This window comes from Pongo pygmaeus, chromosome 6 (genome assembly GCF_028885625.2).
Source record: "Pongo pygmaeus isolate AG05252 chromosome 6, NHGRI_mPonPyg2-v2.0_pri, whole genome shotgun sequence".
Taxonomy (NCBI): domain Eukaryota; kingdom Metazoa; phylum Chordata; class Mammalia; order Primates; family Hominidae; genus Pongo; species Pongo pygmaeus.
Window position 1 is genome coordinate 132,030,114 of NC_072379.2, and position 12,876 is coordinate 132,042,989.

Here is a 12,876-nt window from a genome sequence, read left to right on the forward strand (position 1 = left end):
TCCAAGAAAAAGAGAGAGAAAGAGAGAAAGTAGATGTGTATATAGATCTATCATGTATGTATGTGTGAGGTATATGTATATTCCAAGGAATTGGCTTACGCAGTTTTGGGGGCTGACAAATCTGAAATCTGCAGGACAGGCTAGGAGGCTGGCAGTCTGGAACCTCTGGGTCAGGAGCTGATGTGGCAGTCTTGAAGCAGAATTCCTTCCTCCTCAGGAAAGCCTCAGTTTTACTCTTAAATCCTTCTAACTGACTAATAAGGCCCACCCACATTATTGAGGATGATTTCCTTAACTTAAAGCCACATCTCCAACATACCACCACAGCAACACCTAGATTTGTGCTTGAGTAACTGTGCACTGCAGCCTAGACAAGTTGCACAGAAAACTGACCATCACACCAGTATAGATTGGATCTGCTTTACATTTTTGCTGCTAGGCTGTTTCTTTGAGTGAGACCCTGATCTGAGATTGAACCACACCGTGCAATGGGATTTATTTCTGATAATGAGTGTAAAGCCCCATGCTTACGAACACAAGGGCTGGCTGGGCATGGTGGCTCATACCTGTAATCACAGCACTTTGGGAGTCCGAGGCGGGCGAATCACCTGAGGTCAGGAGTTCGAGACCCGCCTGACCAACATGGTGAAACTCCATCTCTACTAAAAACTGCAAAAATTAGCTGGGCATGGGGTGTGTGCCTGTAGTCCCAGCCACTCAGGAGGATGAGGCATGAGAATTACTTGAACCTGAGGGGTGGAGGTTGCAGTGAGCCAAGATCGCGCCACTGCACTCTAGCCTCGGCAACAGAGTGAGACTCTGCCTCAGAAAATGAATAAACAAAAGTAAATAAAATAAAAACAAATACAAGGACCAGCATCACTCCATGGATTAAGGAGGTGCTGTGCAAGTATTAGGTTGGTGCAAAAGTAATTGCTGCGTTTGCCATTATTTTCAACCCCAATTACTCTTCTTCAATATTTTTGCTGATTAAAATTATAGAGTGAGAAGAGGAAGAGAAAGTAATGGGGCAGCTGGGTATTCTGGCTGTGTCCTTAGAGGATTCTGGGGAGAGAGCCTTCTCTCTGAGGGTGGGCAATCTAAAAGTGTACATCCCAGCGTGCAAAGCTGACCCAAAGGGAGCACTGGTGTCTTCAGAGGGAACGTTGGTGCTTGACGTGTGTGTAGTAACTTTGTCCAAGCATCTGCAAAGTCCAAGTGATCTATTCATTTGTAAACGAAAATACTTCCCAAGGGGAAAGAGAAGGCCAGGAGGGACACAGAGAAGCAAGCTGATTCCAGCAATGGAAGAAAGAAAATGCTCCAAAGGCTCCTTGGGTAGCCCGTAGCCCTGTCCTCTGAGTAAGAGCTCTCCTTCCTGCGCATTGGCTTCTTTAGGGTCCTAAATGCAGGCTGCTCAAAGCCCTGTGTCTCTGGGCCTCTTCTCTTTTCTTTTTCTTTCTTTCTTTCTTTTTTCTTTTTTTTTTTTAGACAGAGTGTCGCACTGTCACCCAGGCTGGAGTACAGTGGCGCGATCTCTGCTCACTGCAACCTCCACCTCCAGGGTTCAAGTGATTCTCCTGCCTCAGCCTCCCAAGTAGCTGGGATTACAGGTGCCCATCACCATGCCTGGCTAATTTTTTGTACTTTTAGTAGAGGCGGGGTTTCGCTATGTTGGCCAGGCTGGTCTTGAACTCCTGACCTCGTGATTTGCCTGCCTCAGCCTCCCAACGTGTTGGGATTACAGGCATGAGCCACCGTGCCTCGCCCCAGGGCCTCTTCTATAGAGAGGGCAGCCTGACAGGGGGCAAGAGAGACAGCCACTTCCTGGGCCCCCATCTACCCTCACCTCATCCCCATGGAACCACTTCCTCCCACTCAAGCATCACGGATCACCCATGGACTGTTGAAGCCCTCTTGGCCTTCCTGGAGTAGATTTCCTGGATGGGGATGCCGTCCTCCAGACACCACTTCCCAAGCTGCATGCTATAAACTGAATCCTTAGCATGGAAAACAAAAGCCTTGCCAGCCCACAAATCACTTTTAATGATCCCTGAAAGAAACCATCAGTAAACCTCAGGCAGAGATCTGGAAGTCTGGAGGTATGGCTACAAAAACACAAGGTGAGAAAGGTGACATATCAAGGCTCATTTCACTTGGGCAGCATCTCTGTTTCTTTCTTTCATGGATCATTGTGTTTGCCTCTTTGTCTGCTGGGAGGTAGAGATGCCTCTTACCTGAACACATTAGGAATTTATAGTTAATCTTGAGCTGTGATGAGCCTTATCCATCTCGATATTGGTACCATACTCGGGACTGTGCTGCCTGTGTGTTCAGACAGAGGGATTCAATTATAAACAAAATGCCTGCAACAAATGCCAGGCTTCTCCTATTAGAATGTTAAATGGTCAGTGTAGCTGTGAGCGCAGAAGGAAAAGCTATTGTCAGCTCCCTCCACCCCTCACCCTACTTCATTTCTTCTGCCCTGCCTTCCCCAGCTTCTTAGGGATCTGGTATGGTGATGAAACTCAGCCCTCACCCTTTTAGCCTGGTCACAGTCCCCTCCCAGGTTTAAGTAGACTCCAGAGTGCTAGAACCCATTTGACAGAGAGGAAGTACATCACTATTATAGCCCTGATTTAATATCACGAATATGGTAAATTATATTTTCAAAAAATGGCCAGAGCCATATTTCCAATATTTCTGGTCCCATGTTCTTTTCCTGAACTTTTCACTCCCTATTAAGGGGTGGAGTCTGCTTTCCCTTCCTCTGAAACTGGTTGGGCTTTCTGACAGCTTCAGTGAATAGAGTGCAGCAGATGAGATCCTGTATGGCTTCTGCAAGGCTGGGTTATAAAAAGCAATATTGCTTCTGCCTGATTCCCTCTTTCTCAAGATGCCAAGCTTTGGAGCCCAGCCACCATGCTGTGGGGAACCCCAGGCCACATAGAGAGGCCATGTATGGTTGTTCCAGCTGACAGTCCCTGCTAAGGTCACAGCTTCCAGCTAGCAGCACCCACCAAAGCTGGGAGTGAGTGAGACTTCAGATGATTCCAGCCTTGGCACACCCCAGCATATGTGGGTGGAGCACAGATGAGTTCTCCCTGCTGAGCCCTGCCCAAATAGCAATTTGTGAGCAAAATTAATGCCCTATTGTTTCAAGCCATAAAGTTATAGGGTAATTTTGTTGGAACAGGCATAGCAACTGGAATAATGACTCTTCTAGATCTGGAATCTAGAAGCCTGAAAAGACTACTGCACTCCTCACTCACTGAGTCAGGTCAGTCTCAAGCCAGGCCCAGAAAGACAAACATTGCATGATCTCACTTACAAGTGGAATCTAAAAAAGTTGAACTCACAGAAGCAGAGAGTTGAACGGAAGTTGCCAGGGGGTGGGGAGTAGGGAAAATGGGAGATGTTGGCCAAAGGGTACAAATTTTCAGTTATAAAATGAACAAGTTCTGGGATCTAATGAATAGCATGGGTGGTGATGGACGTGTTAATTAATTTGACTGTAGTAACCATTACACAATGTATATATATGTCAAATCATCACATTATACAGTTTGAATATAGTCTATCTTTATTTGGCAATTCAATATTTTTTTGGGAGGCCAAGGCGGGCGGATCACTTGAGGTCAGGAGTTCGAGACCAGTCTGGCCAAAATGGCAAAACCCTGTCGTTACTAAAAATACAAAAATTAGCTGGGCATGGTGGCACACACCTGTAGTCATAGTTACCTGGGAGGCTGAGGCACAATAATTGCTTGAACCCGGGAGGCGAAGGTTGCAGTGAGCCAAGATCACGCCACTGCACTCCAGCTTGGGTGATAGAGTGAAACTGTGTCTCAAAAAAGATATATATTTTTAAAAACTTAAGAAAAAAAGAAAATGCCAGTGTTTTGCTGAAGTCAACAAGCTTTGTAAAAAAGCACTGGTACAAGCCAGGTGCAGTGGTGCCAGCTGTAGTCCTACATCAGAGGATTGAGGCAGGAGGAATAGCTTGAGCCCAGGCGTTCGAGACCACCTGGGCAACATAGTGAGACCCTGTCTCAAAAATAAAATAAAATCATTTTTTCAAAAGCACTAGTACAAATAAAAGGCTTGATAGTTTTACTGTAAAGAAAAAGGTCTAGAACAACAAACGTTAAATTGGTCATTTTTGAGGAGGAGAATGGAATGTGAGGTGATAAATTGCGGACTTTAGTTTTTTGCTGTATATAAGGACTTTAGTTTTTTGCTTTAGTTTTGCTCTGTATTATTTGAAAAGAATACCAACAAGTATTATAATTTCTAAAACTCTAAAACCAACCAACTAACCAATTAATAAGTAAATGTCTTGCTTGTTGATTGACTTAGAATTGAAAAAGATAGAATGGACATGTCTTGCCATCCTCGGGCTCTTTCTGGAGCACTTGGTTCCTTTCTGGATGTTGGCAAAAGAGACAGTGATGGGGAATCTCCCCTTAGACTTCTTCCCCTTTCCCATGCAGGGAAGTTCTGGTCAAGTACAGGACACCTGTGGCCCATAAGGTCCTGGGATGATTAGCGACTATCAAATCTAAGCAGCACCAAGCAGTCTCCCTCCTGGGATTTCTAAGAAAGTCTGATACCCAGTTGCTGTTTCTTTCATTTGAATGTGAGGATGAAGCTGTTTCTTTACTTTTCTGTTTTAGAACAAAGCTTTTAAAGCCATACCATCAGTTGATAAAGCACCTTGAGTTGTTTGTCTAAAAATGGGGATAATTTCTCAAAGAACTACTGGCGAACACTTGCCAGGTTTCTCTGACAGCCACTGGCTCAATTTTGGGAGATGTTGGTTATGAGTAGCTGGTGACATTGGGAGAGATGGAGACTGAACTCATGGTTCAGATCCAGTAACAACAGAAGTCGATCATTTTGAAGTGGATACAGCTAATCTTGTGAACGGTAGCACCAGAATACAATGCATTCTTATACTTTATTTACTAAGCAAACAGAGGCAAATGGCTTGATTTCTCTTTTATTCATCCTCGTAACACTCAACTGAGCTCCCACTTATACTAGAATGTTCCATCCTTAGTAAAATGAACTGCATGTGGACAGCATATGAGTGGCTTGTAAATATGAAAGTGTTGCCTTTTACCTTGGATGTGCCTTGGCCAGGCCATGTGTAACTTAAGCCATGGCTACCGAGAGTGACATTGTATCAAGTTCCCCAGGGAACAGCAGTGGCAGAATCAGAAATAAAAAAGCTGACCAAAATCTCTCTTTTCATGCTAGCTGGAATTTACCGAAAGTGAATCCAGACTGCAAAAGGGTACTAAGGCTGGGTTAGAAATTATAAACCTTCATGAGACACAAATAAAACACACTTCCCTATAGATCAGCCAGCAGTACAGGAGACGACTGCCCACCAATGAGACGTCTGGGAGCTTACCTCTGCAAGGATTCAGTGGAGTGGCACTGGGGAGTAGGTAGTATTTTGATTGTGAATGTTTCTTTGATTTGGCACTGCTCTGAGATGGAGCTGTTCCATAATAGATTTAGGGTGGTTATATACACAATCTTGTGATGCTGGCTAGCAGAAAGTTTGAATACTCAAGTGATACTTTAAATATACTTTTCAAAGGAATGCATTTTTAAGTACCCCTCAATTCTTTCATTTCTTTTATCCTTTGAAACTCAAGTTAAGTGTTTCCTCATCAAATAGTGCATTCTCTTTAAATATACTAAGTCACATGCTAAGCATTCCTTGCCCTCTTTTTACAAAATGATCATATTAGGAAGAATGACATTGCAACTGGATTGCTAATTTCTTTATCTGTCCTTACAAAGGCTTAGCTTTCCAAAGCAGCTTTAAAATTTAAGTGCCTATGAGATGCCATGTGCAGTCAGGTACCAAAGATACAGCTCTGCCTGCAATGGCTTTCTGTTTGGGGTGGCAGTTCTAAGCATTAATGTATTAATGTGCACCAGAACCACCTGAGATACATTTTTTTTTTCTGAGGCAGGGTCTCACTCTGTCGCTCAGGTTGGAGTACAGTGGTACGATCTCAGCTCACTGTAGCCTTGACTTCCCCAGGCTCAGGCGATCCTCCCACCTTAGCCTCCACAGTACCTACTACTACAGGTAGGCACCACCATGCTTAGCTAATTTTTTTTCTTTTTTTTTTTTTGGAGAGACAGGGTTTTGCCATGTTGCCCAGGCTGCTCTCCAATTCCTGGGCTCAAGTGATCTACCTACCTTGGCCTCCCAAAGTGCTGAGATTATAGGCATGAGCCACCACACCTGGCCTAGGATACTTTTTATTAATTAATTTATTTATTTTTGAGACAGAGTCTGGCTCTGTCACCCAAGCTGGGGTGCAGTGGCCTGATCTTGGCTTACTGCAACCTCCACCTCCTAAGTTCAAGCGATTCTCCTGCCTCAGCCTACCAAGTAGCTGGGATTACAGGTGCCTGCCACCATGCCCAGCTAATTTTTGTATTTTCAGTAGAGACAGGGGGTCTCACCACATTGGCCAGGCTGGTCTCGAGCTCCTGACCTCAAATGATCCACCTGCCTCAGCCTCCCAAAGTGCTAGGATTACAGGCACAAGCCACCGTGCCCAGCCTGGGATACTTTTTAAACATGTAAATACCTGGCTCCATCCCCAGAGGTTGTGTTTCATTAGGTCTGGGGTGTGTCCTCTGGCAACTGCCTTTTAACAAGCATCCCAGATGATTCCATTGAGAGTAGTCTGCAGGCTATACCACCTCTCCAGAGGTGAAAATCTCCTTTGTGGCCTTCCTGTCTGCCTACACTAGAAAGTGCCATTGTGCAGCATTTGACACTTATCTGTCATTTTACTTTTCAGAATTGACTTTTTATATAACGACTTTATTAAAACTCAATTTTTACTTTTTCATATTTGTCCTGCAAGGTCCAGACTTGAGATAGAAATAGGTTTGGGGCCGGGCGCCGTGGCTGACGCCTGTAATCCCAACACTTTGGGAGGCTGAGGCAGGCAGATCGTGGGGTCAGGTGTTTGAGAACAGCCTGGCCAACATGGTGAAACCTCATCTCTACTAAAGATACAAAAAAATTAGCTGGGCGTGGTGGCGCACACCTGTAATCCCAGCTACTTGGGAAGCTGAGGCAGAAGAATCACTCGAACCCAGGAGGCGGAGATCTAGGGAGCCAAGATCGCACCACTGCACTCCAGCCTGGGCCACAGAGTGAGACTCTGTCTCAAAATAATAACAGTAAACAAGTTCGGAGGAGCAAGATTACAGGGAAGTGGATGTTTAAAGTCTAAATCAGAATCTAATTTTGATGCAAGATATAATGTTCACTTACTAAAAGCAGCTTAGGGATTCTGAGCTAAGAAATATTCATGTGGATAACAAAAAAATCTATTGTAGAAGTGAATTACATGTTCTTTTCAGAAATGTCATCCTCTATTTCATTAAAACAGTTTTAATGCTAAAGAAAAAAAGGCATGAGTCCTGTTTAGCTAAACTGTAATTGTTGAAAGTATCATGATAGGACATTTCATTCTCCCAGCCCCCAGGCTTCCCTCAATTCGTGTTAATAGCCAGGTTGGCAGGACACACAACTTGAACACTGAAAAGGTCATCACATCCAGATTCAAGACCTCATAGCTAAAGAATTTATCGTCTTATCATTGGGTCAAAAAAAAAATGTTACTTCTGTTTTGACCTTCCATAAACCCTCTTCTCTCCCTAGGGCTCCTCAGCATAAAACAGAATTGAGACCAACTAAGCAGGGTCAAAAATATTACTTCCCATCAGTTCCCTGGGCTTCTTAAAGATGGTAGCCAAGGTTAGGAGAGTGGATATTACTCCTGAGCTGCGTGGATAAAGTGAATAAAGTTGTGAAATCTCCTCTCCTCTGATAATTAAGGTTCTGACCACAGGAGAATAAGAAGAATTAGAAAAATGAGTGGTACTGGATGATTATTGTTTTGTTTGTATGTTTGTTTTGTCCATTTAACATTCCTTTCTCCAGTAATTGAATCCCTCTTTTCTATGGGAAACTCTTCATGTGTGGTTTGGATAGAGTTGCCCCTGCCATTACCACAATCAGAGTACTCGGGTTCCTCTTCTTAACCCCTCCACATTGCCCCCTCCACCCACCCCCGCCCCGGCCCGATTCCCAGCCCTGGAGTAGTTGGCTACTAGATAGGCATATAGGTACATGCCTTAAAGGGGCCAGTTGATAACCTCCCTGGTACTTTTCTGCCAGAGGTACGAGAAACCTTCTCTTTCCTCTGGGATTGCTAAACCAGCAGTAGTGGAATCTTGGGCTGTGGGGTGTCATCATTATCATCACGACGAAAGAGCCTACCTGAGCTAGGAAAAGCTAGATGGACCTCAGGTGACATTATCTGAGCCCTGAATGCAGCCAAGTCTGATTTTTAATTACATGAGTCCATAAAAACTGTCCCATCACTTGAGGCCAGGAGTTTGAGATCAGCCTGGGCAATATAGTAGATCCTTCCCTCTTGAACTCAAAATTTAAAATGAGTTGGGCATGGTGACATGCACCTGTGGTTCCAGTTACTTGGGAGGCTGAGGTGGGAGGATCACTTGAGCCCTGGAGGATGAGGCTGCAGTGAGCCATGATTGTGCCACTGCACTCCAGCCTGGGTGACAGAGTGAGACCCTGTCTCAAATAAAATAAAACCCCTCCATAGACTGTTTGCCCCTAGGTTAGTTGAGGGTGGCTTTCTGTCACTTGCAACCAAAAGAACTCTGAGCAATACAGATTATACATTTGTCCTTGAGATTTATGGCATGGTGGAGTAGATGCTACTGATGCAGGCAGTGGCCTCATCTCCCAGCTGCTGTGAGTGGTATCTAATGACTTATACCTGTGACTGTTCTGGAGGATTGCCCTTGAATGACAAAGTACCCTCACCCTGAAATGTGTGGGAAGTTATATCCCACCCAGGAGTCAGGCATGCACTAACTGATACACTTCTGCTGCAAGGTGGGACAGCTCTGCAGAGCAATTTCTGAGCCCAGGCTTCCCAGAGATCTGCCAAGTCTAGAGTTTACCTGAGGCCACACAGTGCTCAGCTCTTCCCCTTCTGCATCTGCTTTTCTTGCCCCGTTACAATTTTCCTGAAGAGCCTTCCCTCAGTATATTCCTTTTTTTTTTTTTTTTTTGACGGACTCTCGCTCTGTCACCCAGGCTGGAGTGCAATGGCATAATCTCAGCTCACTGCAACCTCCACCTTCCGGGTTCAAGTGATTCTCCTGCCTCAGCCTCCCAAGTAGCTGGGATTACATGTGTGCACCACCACACCAGGCTAATTTTTGTATTTTTAGTAGAGACAGGGTTTCACCATGTTGGCCAGGCTGGTTTCAAACTCCTGACCTCAAGTGATCCACCTGCCTCAGCCTCCCAAAGTGCTGAGATTACAGGCATGAGCCACTGCGCCCGGCGTCCTCGGTACATTTCATGCACCTGAATTCCTGCCTTGGCCTCTGCTTTTAGGGAATACAATCTAAGACATATAGTCTTTTTTAAATTAGTTCTCATTTTAATCAAATAAATATATTACATGGTTAAAAAGCAAAAAGATATGAAGAGGCTTTTGCTGGTAAACAGCAGTCTCCTGCACAACCCTTCTCCACCCCCAGTCAGGGAGGCAATTAATCTCGACTCTTCTAATTCCCTATTACCTATGTCAATGATTTCAATGGCAAGCATACATTATTTCCATTTTAAGCATTATCTGCTGACGTCCTCCAAGGGCAGAGGAGAACTTTACTCATTTATACTGCCTTTGCTCTCATTCTCCCCATCCCCCACCAGCATCATGTATCAGAACTTTTGGTTCAATCAATAGTTGTTTGTTTGAGACAGGGTCTTGCTCTGTTGCCCAGGCTGGAGTGTAGTGGCCTGATTTTGGCTCACTGCAGTCCCACCACCCCCCCCCCAGTCTGAAGCCATCTTCCCATCTCAGCCTCCCGAGTAGCTGGGCACTACTGGCATACGCCACCACACCTGGCTAATTTTTGTATTTTTTTTGTAGAGATGGGGTTTCACCATGTTGCCCAGGCTGATCTTGAACTCCTGAACTGAAGCGATTCACCCACCTTGGCTTCTCAAAGTCCTGGGAGGCATGAGCCACTGTGCCCAGCCAATAGTTATTTTTTATATTATTGTGACTATTATAACCTATAACCATATTTCATCAAATGTAAGATTGTCATCAATTGTAAGATACATTATTTTGTGTTAATTTTTTTATTTTTAATTTTTGTGGGTACATAATAGGTGTTTACATTTATGGGGTACGTGAGATGTTTTGATTCAGGCATGCAATGTGAAGTAAGCACATCATGGAAAATGGGGTATCCATCCCCCCCTCAAGCATTTATTCTTTGTATTACAAACAATCTAATTATGCTCTTTTAGTTTTTTTTTGTTGTTGTTGTTGTTTTGTTTTGTTTTGTGAGACGGAGTTTCACTCTTGTTGCTCAGGCTAGAGTGCAATGGCGTGATCTTGGCTCACAGCAACCTCCGCCTCCCAGGTTTAAGCAATTCTCCTGCCTCAGCCTCCCCAGTAGCTGGGATTACAGGCATGTGCCACCACGCCTGGCTAATTTTGTATTTTTAGTAGAAATGGAGTTTCTACATGTTGGTCAGGCTGGTTTCAAACTCCCGACGTCAGGTGATCCTCCAGCCTCGGCCTCCCAAAGTGCTGGGATTACAGACATGAGCCACCATGCCTAGCCATTCTTTTAGTTATTTTTAAGTGTATAATCAAACTATTATTGACTATAATGTCCCTCTTGTGCTATCAAATACTAGATCTTATTCATTCTTTCTATTGTTTTTGGTACCCATTAACAAACCTCCCCTTCCACCCCCCCACCACCCCCTGCCCGTCAACTACCTCTCCTTGCCTGTGGTAACCTGTACTATTATTTTATATACTACTGAGAAGACAAAATGTTGCCAATTAAGTACGACATACCATCAATTATATGTTGCATCCCAGTTTCAGAAATAGCAACATGTAAAAAAAAAAAGTTTTGTCAGTCCCCCTTCCCTACACAGTAGAATATCAGATCCATAAAAGCAAGCATTTGGTTTGTTTTCTTCACTGCTGCAGGCTCGGTAAAGCACACAGAGCTCAATGAAAAACTGTTGAATGGATATGCAAATTCTGATTCCTCTTGAGCTGCACGGTTCCGCTGTGATGCAGTTTGATTCTTACGTAACCCATTTGCTTAGTTTTCTAGGAATCTCCCATTAGTAGTTCCCAAATGTCCCAGCATTACTGTCACATATGCTTTCATCCCATTCTCATGTTCTCAAACATGTCAGTCCCATCTTCTCTCCCGTTTAGGAGGACTCTGGATTGACCTCCTGAAGCCCCCTGTCCTTCTATTCCCATCTCTACCTCCCTCACCTCGTCTGGGAATTCCCTTTACTGCTCTGTTGTGTTCTTTTTTTTCTTGATCCCATGTTTCCCCTTTTTTGGATTACCACCTTGTTCTTATGGAGCATATCCTTGATGATCTTCCTGGGAAAGGTCTTTTTTTGGGGAGTGGTTGTGTGTCTAAAAAGATCTTTATTATACCACCCCATTATTGATTGATAATTTGGGGTAGGTAGAGAATTCTAGAATGAATATTGTTTTTCACTCAGAGCTTTGAAGGCTCCATGGAATGAATCAGCCCTCCTACTCCCACAGGCACTGTAGTGTGGCCTTTTTTGCTAATCAGCTGCTTCTCCTGCCTTCCTGCCATTTCCCAAAAATAACCTGAAATCTGTTTATTCTTGCTTCATCTCCATTTTTTTTGGTCTTTGTGAGTTTATCCCTTTTTAAAAATTTTATTTACTCTTTATTATTTAGTAGAGTTTTAAGAAACAGAGGAAAGACATTACTTCTGGTTACCATTTTTCCATTGGCGATTTGTTTTTAAATAACATTTCCTTATTTCAAAGTTAATGTATGTTTATTGAATAAAACACAAATAAGCAAAAGAAGGAAAATTAATATCATCTGTGATCCCACTGCCTAGAGAAAGTAATTGTGACTATGGATTTTTTCCAGCAGTTTTTACTGTATGTCACATAAAAAAAGTTGTCATTACTATTGTTACCCACTGCTACCCCTATTAAGGGGTGGGAGAAAGGATGCTGGTAACAGGAGATCCCTTTGTGAAACACTATAATGGGAGGGGTAATGCAAATTTGGAGCTAGAAGCTGAAACAGAGGATTATTCTACATAATTAAAGGGGATACCAATGCATTTGGGGCTAGAGGGAAAGCCAGGAGAAAGCGTACAGAGGCCAGGGATGTTGAGTATTGTATTAAAGACGAATGGCAAAAAAAAAAAATCCTATTGGCATCAAGGTAGAAAAAAAAAAAGGGATTTTCAAAACTAGACCTGACTGATGGATCAGTGCTTGCTTAAGGATGTGAAGTGTAAACCCACTTTATTGTATTGTTCAATGATACCTAAATTAGCAAGCTCTTTCTCAGAAAATTCAAGAGCTACTTCGTCATCTGTACAATTCAGCATGAGAACAAGCATTACATGTGGAAAAATGTGATATTTAGTTTACATAAACATATGTGTATATTTTAGGAAAAATGGGACCATTTTTATACTGGGCTCTTATGCATCATGTTTTTTTTCCACTAAATATATTGTGAATGACTTTCACATTATTAAAAATTCCTCTACTAAGACAACTGAATAGATATCTACCTGCAAAAAAATAAAAAGTCAGCATATAAAAATGGGAGAAAATATTTGCAAATCATTTATCTAGTATCCAGAATTTGTAAAGAACTCCTACAACTCAACAACAAAAGGTAAAACAATCAAACTAAAAAATGGAGACAGGACAGATTCACAAGA

General features: G+C 43.3%; 1 long non-coding RNA gene across 1 annotated transcript; it reads right to left on the bottom strand.

Annotated features, from left to right (window-relative positions):
- Positions 1-2,022: 2,022 nt before the first annotated feature.
- Positions 2,023-11,473, bottom strand: LOC129040190 (uncharacterized). The gene is made up of 3 exons (XR_008503565.1): positions 11,415-11,473; positions 5,420-5,509; positions 2,023-2,325 (listed from the first exon to the last, which is right to left on the bottom strand). It is a non-coding gene; the product is annotated as an uncharacterized LOC129040190 (long non-coding RNA).
- Positions 11,474-12,876: the final 1,403 nt, after the last annotated feature.